Below are 8,951 nucleotides of genomic sequence, written 5' to 3'. Positions count from 1 at the left end.
TGTGTTACTTGTTTAGTAGTCATACACTTACAGTTTGCACGAAACGATATATTAGCTACTATGGTATCATCATAGTGTGTCACTACTTTTCGACTTTTGTGAATCATAATCCTGTAGTACCCACTGCTTGGCTATTTGAATGCGGGGGAAACTTTTAGCGCAAGTTAAGAGGCACTGAGATGAGCATGCAAATTACCTTATTACTATGGGTGCACACATAATAATAACGCGAGGTGCATGTAAGTCCCAGTGAGGCTTAACGAACGTGAGAAGGATTCTGCCCTATTATGTGTAAACTTGATAGTTGTAGATTTTAATGTGAAACTTGACTTTTACCTCGTTTCGACCCTTAAGATAGTTCCCTTCTCTTATTTAGAACCATGAGTAGACGTGGAGGAGGCCGAGGTGGCGGACGTGGCCACATTGCTATGACGCAGGCCGAATTAACCAATTTGATCAACACTCGTGTAGCTGAAGCCTTAGCGGCTTACCAGGCTGGTACGATATGTGCCAATTACTTTCTCCTTGTGTCGTAAACTCGAATCTTACCTGTGCGTTGTACGTTCTTTCATTTTAGGTCAACCTGCGAATCAAAACAATCCACCTGCTCCACCTGCTTGTACGTTCAAGATGTTTATGGATTGTAAGCCACAGACCTTCAGTGGGACTGAAGGGGCTGTAGGACTCTTACGATGGTTTGAGAAATCAGAATCGGTATTCGCGATGTGTAACTGTCCTGCTGGGGACAGAGTGAACTATGCTACGGGCACGCTCGAGGATGGTGCCCTGACGTGGTGGAATGCCCAGGTTCAGATGTTGGGTATCGAAATGGCGAATGCCACCACTTGGGATGACTTTAAGGAGTTGATGAGGGAGGAGTATTGTCCTCGTGATGAGGTTCAGAAACTGGAGAACGAGTATTATAATCTGAAAATGGAGGGATCTGAGATTGAAGCATACACGAGGAGGTCCAATGATTTAGCAACCTTGTGCCCTAACCTGTCTCGACCCCCACCCCGGCGAATCGAGTTGTATCTCAAGGGCTTAGCACCAGCTGTTAAGGGGTACGTTACTGCTGCAAACCTAGACAATCTGCCCTGTATCGTCCGTTTAGCACATAAGATTACTGACCAAGAGGTCGAACGTGGCAATTTGCTGCCACGTGTTTCTGCTACTACTTCGACTGCTACCGCCACCACACCTGCTAGTGATAATAAACACAAGTGGAACGATACTGATAAAGCCACCAGTGCAGGCCAATCTCAGAAAAGGTCCGATAACAACCACAACCGCAGTTTCAGTCAGTCTTCTTCAGTTAATCAAGGCCAGGGCAGCAATCAGAATCAGGGTTCCTATGTTGGGAAGAAGCCACAGTGCAACAAGTGTGGCTATCATCACTATGGACAGTTCCTCCAAACTTGTCATAGATGCGAGAAAGTGGGCCATGAGGCCAAAGACTGTAGAGCCCCACAGCCAAAACAGCAGCAACAGCAGAACCAGCAACACCAGCGACAGCAAAGGCAACAACCTCAGAAGAATCAGGGTGTTAAGAAAGGGTGTTTTCAGTGCGGGGATGAGGGCCACTTCAAGCGGGATTGCCCTCAGCTGAATCAGAATGCCAATAACAACAACAATGCTGGGAACAAAAACAACAGGAACAACAACAATGAGGGCAATGGAGGAAATGGTGCACACGGGAGGGTGTTCACTATTGGAGCTGGGGAAGCTAGGAATGATGGCAATGTAGTGACTGGTACGTTTTCTATAAATGATTTATTTGCTTCTGTTCTATTCGACTCTGGTGCCGATTGGAGTTATGTGTCCTTGGAGTTCAGTCGTCAGTTAAGGTTGACTCCCACACCTCTTGTAAATAAGCATGTAGTAGAATTAGCTGATGGTAATTCGATAGAGGCTTCTCATGTTCTGTTTGGTTGTAAACTCAATCTCATGGGTCAAGTGTTCGACATTGACCTACTCCCTGTTACTCTTGGAAGTTTTGACGTAGTCGTTGGCATGGATTGGCTGTCCAAGCACCAGGCAGAAATTCTTTGCAAGGAGAAAATCGTGCGTATTCCTCTCCCTAGCGGAGAATCCTTATCGGTTCAGGGTCATCATAGTGGTGCCATGGTTGGTATTATCTCGGCAATGAAGGCTCAGAAGTGTTTACCTAAGGGCTACCCTGCTCCTTTAGCTCTTGTTTCTGACTCGCAGTCTGATGAGAGAAGGATCGAGGATCTTCCAGTGGTTCGTGAATTTCCTGAAGAACTCCCTGGTTTACCTCCACATCGTCAGGTGGAATTTCAGATCAACCTCGCGCCAGGAGCAGCCCCGATTGCTCGTGCTCCTTATCGTCTTGCGCCAGGAGAGTTACAGGAGTTGTCGAATCAACTCCAAGAGCTGTTGGATAGAGGTTTTATCCGACCTAGCTCTTCGCCTTGGGGAGCCCCAGTATTATTTGTGAAGAAGAAGGATGGATCCTTTCGTATGTGCATAGATTATCGTGAGCTTAACAAGGTGACAATCAAGAATCGCTACCCTTTACCGCGCATTGACGACTTGTTTGACCAGTTGCAAGGGTCAAGTTTTTATTCTAAGATCGACTTAAGATCGGGCTATCATCAGGTATGAGTCAGGGAGGAGGATGTACCAAAGACAGCTTTTCGAACGCGGTATGGCCACTATGAGTTTTTGGTTATGCCTTTTTGGGATGACTAACGCAGCAGCGGTCTTCATGGATCTCATGAATCATGTGTGCAAACCGTATCTCGACGACTTCGTTATTGTTTTCATTGACGACATCTTGATCTACTCCAAGAGCGAGGAGGACCATGAGCGACATCTACGTCTTATCTTGGAGCTCCTGAGGAAGGAGCAGCTTTACGCGAAGTTTTCTAAGTGTGATTTCTGGATTCGGGAGGTACACTTTCTGGGGCATATTGTTAATGAAAAGGGGATACACGTGGATCCTGCTAAGATCGACGCTATTAGGAATTGGGCGGCACCAAAGAATCCTTCGGAGGTGCGACAATTTCTTGGTCTTGCAGGGTACTATCGTCGGTTCATTTAGAAATTCTCAAAAATCGCTCAACCTCTTACCTCCTTGACGCAGAAGAACGTAGTTTATTCTTGGGGAACGAAGCAGGAGGATGCTTTCCAACTTTTGAAGCAGAAATTGTGCAGCGCACCGATTTTATCTCTACCAGAGGGTACCGAGGATTTTGTGGTTTATTGTGATGCTTTTATTCAGGGCCTCGGTTGCGTGTTGATGCAGCGCAACAAAGTGATAGCATATGCTTCTCGATAGTTGAAGGTGCACGAGAAAAATTATACGACTCATGACTTGGAGTTAGGAGCGGTGGTTTTCGCGTTGAAGATCTGGAGGCATTATCTGTACGGTACCAAATGCACCATCTACACCAATCACAGAAGCCTTCAGCATATCTTCGACCAGAAAGAATTGAATATACGGAAACGGCGTTGGATAGAGCTTTTGAACGATTATGAGTGTGCCATCAAGTACCATCCGGGCAAAGCAAATGTTGTGGCCGACGCCCTCAGTCGAAAGGATACTGCACCTAAGCGTGTGCGAGCATTACAACTCACCATTCAATCTAGTCTTCCTTCCCAGATACGAGATGCCCAGGTAGAAGCGTTGAAACCAGAAAACGTCAGGGCTGAAGCTCTACGCGGCTCAAGGCAACGGTTAGAACAAAAGGGAGACGACGCCTACTATGTAACCGGACGCATCTGGGTCCCATTCTATGGCAATTTACGAGAACTTGTAATGGAGGAAGCACATAAGTCTCGCTACTCAGTACATCCTGGTTCGGATAAAATGTACCACGACCTGAAGACTACGTATTGGTGGCCTAGCATGAAAGCTCACATAGCAACTTACGTTAGCAAATGTTTGACTTGTGCTAAAGTCAAAGCGGAGCATCAGAAGCCCGCGGGTCTACTTCAGCAGCCAAAGATACCCACGTGGAAGTGGGAGCATATCGCCATGGATTTCATTACAGGGTTACCGAGGACTCAGGCTGGAAATGATACTATATGGGTGATTGTTGACCGTCTCACGAAGTCAGCGCATTTTCTGGCAATCAAGGAAACAGATAAGTTTTCACAGCTGGCAGCAGTTTATCTTAAGGAGGTGGTTTCTAGACACGGGGTGCCAACTTCTATCATTTCAAATCGAGATCCGCGTTTCACTTCTGAATTGTGGCAGTCAATGCATAAATCGTTCGGTTCACAACTCGATATGAGTACTGCTTATCACCCACAGACGGATGGTCAGAGCGAGCGCACCATTCAAACACTTGAAGACATGCTGCGGGCATGTGTTATTGACTTTGGCAAGGGTTGGGAGAAGCACCTGCCGTTGATAGAGTTCTCCTACAACAACAGCTACCACACTAGCATTCAGGCGGTTCTGTTCGAAGCATTGTACGAGCAGAAATGCCGTTCTCCTCTCTGTTGGGCTGAGGTGGGTGATAGCCAGATCACAGGTCCTGAGCTTGTTCTTGAAACGTCAGAAATGATTGTTCAGATCAGGAACCGTATGGCAGCAGCGCGTGATCGACAGAAAAGCTACGCAGGCATAGAAAACCGTTGGAGTTTGAAGTTAATGATCGCGTCATGTTGAAGGTCTCACCCTGGAAGGGTGTGGTGTGGTTTGGGAAGCGTGGCAAGCTTAATCCGCGTTACGTTGGGCCTTTTAGAATTTTGGAGCGGATCGGTAAAGTTGCTTACAAGCTCGAGTTACCTGCTGAATTGGGTAATGTTCACGATGTCTTTCACGTTTCGCAGTTGAAGAAGTGTTTGTCTGATGAAACACTGGTTGTGCCATTTCAAGAGCTGAAGATCGACGACAAGTTGCAGCTTGTCGAAGAACCAATAGAAATTATGGATCGGGAAGTCAAGGTCCGTAAGCACAGCCGTATTCTGATTGTGAGAGTTCGTTGGAACTCAAGGCGTGGACCGGAGTTCACGTGGGAACGCGAGGATCAGATGGAGCTCAAGTATCCACATTTATTCCCAAAGAACAAGTCCAAGCCTGGTGAACCGGTGACTAATGCGACTAGTGAATTTCGGGACGAAATTCCCAATCAAATTGGGGATGATGTGGCACCTGGGGAAAATGTACAACAATCCTGATTTCTCACCTCATTTCTGTGCTTTTCCGTGCTTACTTGTTAAATTTCGGGACGAAATTTCTTTCAAGTTGGGGATGATGTGACAACCCGAACTTTCACGGTCCGTAACATTCTATCTTACGATCTTTTTTTCTCTATCTTACGATCCTTATTTCTCACTATCTTTCTCTAATCGGTTAATTAGAGTTTTGGCATGCACATATAGTATGGCCCAAATCCTTGCAGCCCAACAATATTAGCAATCGGCCTACTTGTTCTAATACTTTGTATATCATCCAACCTGTACACCTAATTAAATTAAATATAGGAAGGTGTTATCATAATTGGTCTCTTGATCACAGCCCATGATCACCGCCCATGATTAGCTCATTAGCCCATTAGTGGATATTAAAGAACCGCCCAACCTTGCAATCCTATATGAATACGTAATGTGGATCAATATTAAGTTAAACTTATATCACAAGTCAGAAACCCTAAAGGCTTTCCCCTGATCGCACGAGTTCTATGGAGACCCCCCCCCCTCGAGTAATATCATCTGGTTGGTCAAGATCTTGGTTAGTAAATCTTTATTATGTTGTTTATTGTTTGAATTGTTTTTTTCTCTATGTATATGAATAGCAAAAGTGGTTTTTTTATACATATGATGATGCTATCTCATGATATCAGTTACATGCTAGGATCGATTGCTATGATGAAGCAATGTTAGTAATTAATTGACGACTCAATAAAGAATGCTCTTAGTCAGAATCTTGTTAACCTAGGGTTGTGAATATCTAATTTGTTAGAACCTTGATCGCATGCTTAAACACTAGGAATTAATGATGAATGAATAGAGATGGGATAATAATCAGAAACAATTGTTGAACCTATTCGGATACAGTGGAAGTGGATTTGTAATATAATTAAACCCTTGGGCCTCACACCCTCTACCAGACCAACATCACGTTTTGGGCCTCACAAAACAGCAGGCCTACCCCGTTAGCACCTGGACCACATCACGTTTAAACTAGATAACCATCTTAAGTGTTCTTGCAATTCTAGAAAGATTGTATATGTTGGATTATAAATTGGTGGGAACATAATTATATGATCTGGTAATGTTTGAATTATTGTCTTGGGTTATTAGAGGTAAACTATTTAGTAGGCAACAACTAAAGAGATAATTGTTAAACATTGGGGCTTGGCTGTTAGTATTGGGCCGCACCTATCTTGGTCAACATTGGGCCGAGCATTGTTACAATATGCTTATCATATTAGTGATTAAGGATGCTGGTGAATGGTGATACTGTTCGAAGATATTGGTATGTTGGGAATCAACAGAACTGGGTAATTGAGGTTGTTGCAAGGTTATGACTTATAAAAACAAAACATCATATTAATAGAATTATACACAACCACCTTGGGCTTTATGTGTTCTAACTTGCATGTTTACGTGAATAAGATGCAAATTAATTGTCGATGGATAGTACACTAGTTGAAAGGATTCTACGTTAATGAGTAGCACACTAAGGTCTGCTACAATTTCTGATTAACTATGAGAAGTACGAGCTATAATCATTTGCAAGTTAATTATCTAGAATATGTGTGAAATACATGATGTGAACGTACATGAGACTGATTGTTATCGGTAACCATATTAGGGCATTTGTGATCAATTGTTAAACAAGAAACTAATCTTACCGAGCAAATCTAAGGTGAGTTCACTGCTCTTTTTCCAAGCATGCATCCCGGGAGGGATATCGGGTAACGTTCCAGGGAGGAATGTCAGGTTTTTGGGATGTTTGTTATTATTATTCTCAGTTTCTATCACACAAGACCCCTTACATCTACCGACAGTTGCCGGGAAGGCAACGAGGTTATTAGTTGATAGCGCTATTAGGTTTGGCACCCTCACACCGTACCTGGGAGGACGGGCGTTGTAACACCCCGAAAATATAAACCCTTACCTTGAAATTTTAAAGAAATAATAGACAAGAATTTATCAACTAGGAACATAACCTAGTTAAGTTCAAGTCCTAAAATAAGTCATAATAGGACTAAAACACCAAAACTTAAGGTTTTACCAAAATGGAGGGTTCAAACTTGTCAAAAACTTAAACTATGTTACTAATAGTAACAAAACAAACCAAACCTCCCAAAATTGGGAGTCTGGTCGATGAAGGAACAAGCAGGGGGCGACATCCCCCATCTCCAAACCCTAACTCAAGCAAATCTCTAAACTGAAGCCTCAAATCAGCCCTAAATCAAGTCTTGAACACGAATTAGTGATCCCCTTGTAGTGAGGATCATAAAGGTATGTAAAATCCTGATATTTTGATTCACCTTAAATTCTAGGTTAATGGTGAATAACTGAAATTAAACTTGAATATGTTATGCATGAAAGAATCTGGAAGTGATATGTTGTTTAGGGTTAAACCTAGATGATTAATGGTGAAAAATCATTGCATGATACTTGAAGAAATTATAGTCACCATTGAAGGTGATTTATGATGTTGTAAGTATAAGACAAACACTGGGATTATGAAATTTATCTAGTGAAAAGCTGAATTGTATGAGGAAAATTCAGCTATTTGAATATTTGTATGTGTACAATTTGATTAATTAAAGTGAAATAAGATGTTAAATTCTAGTCATGAACCTAGTAATGAATGTAGAAAAATCTGACCCACTAGGTGTTTGTAGAAATGCCTAAGTGAGGATCTAAATGTGAAATTGGATAAAAAACGCAGATTTGATAATGGTCCATAATGATGTGATTGTGGTCATAAAAAGAGTTCTAAACATGTTGTAAAAACTGAATTTTCTAGGCAAAGAGTCCGGTTCATCTAGCGGACAAGCCGGAGGGAATTCACGAGGAAAAGACGTGCTCCAAAGGTACGAATCTATGGCTTCGTTTGTGACAACTCGAATTTCCAAGACTCCTATTTGCATTTATTGCACGTTCATTTATTATTTAGTTGTTTACTTGCACAATTGATTGCTTTGGAATTGTATACGTTTGATGCAATGAAACGGTATTATTTTATTATACATGGTTATGTGTTAATTGTGAAAGAATTGCCAAATGCATAAATTTGGTGGTGAAACTGTGAAATTGTTGTGAGATGTGGTGCTTGTGTAAAATGTAATAATTAAGGGTGTGTAGAGTGATTAGCGAAACTCATATGATACTTTACCCTAATCTTTCACTAAACCTCACACAAGAATCAAGGCACGTACTTTCATTCTTTGGTTTTCTTTGGCAATCATCACATCATCATTGGCAAGCTATTCATCACTTTCGATTTCACATCTTCTCTAGAATCAACACAAGGTAAATGATTACTGTTTATTGATTGTTTGATTGTATCAATTCTTGATTATTGGAATACTTGTAAACCCTAGCTTTCATGTGATGTTCTGTGATTGTTGTTCTTGGATTCTGAGTATTATGATAATGATGTTGATTAGTGAATGATCATTTGCATGATGTTAGGATACAAGGCATGTTAGAATGATTGACTGATGATTGATAATTGAATTAAAATGGTTGCCAGTATATGAAACTAGGGTTATTAGATCGATGAATGAAACTGTTGAACATAAAACGTAACTGCTGCAATCACAATGAACGCATGATTACTTGTTAGTCAGAATTTTATGAGCATTGTCTGAGTTTTGAACGACCGAGTTTTATGTGAAAGACTTAAAGTCCGACTTTTATAAATAGTCAAGGGGTCCGACCTTTAATGTTAATGGAGGTCCGAGGTTCTTTAAAATGATAAATACCCGACTTCTAACTTGTGATATGGTCCGAGT

The sequence above is a fragment of the Helianthus annuus genome, chromosome 11 (genome assembly GCF_002127325.2).
Source record: "Helianthus annuus cultivar XRQ/B chromosome 11, HanXRQr2.0-SUNRISE, whole genome shotgun sequence".
NCBI classification, from domain to species: Eukaryota; Viridiplantae; Streptophyta; class Magnoliopsida; order Asterales; family Asteraceae; genus Helianthus; species Helianthus annuus.
Note: the sequence above shows the minus strand (reverse complement) of the source record.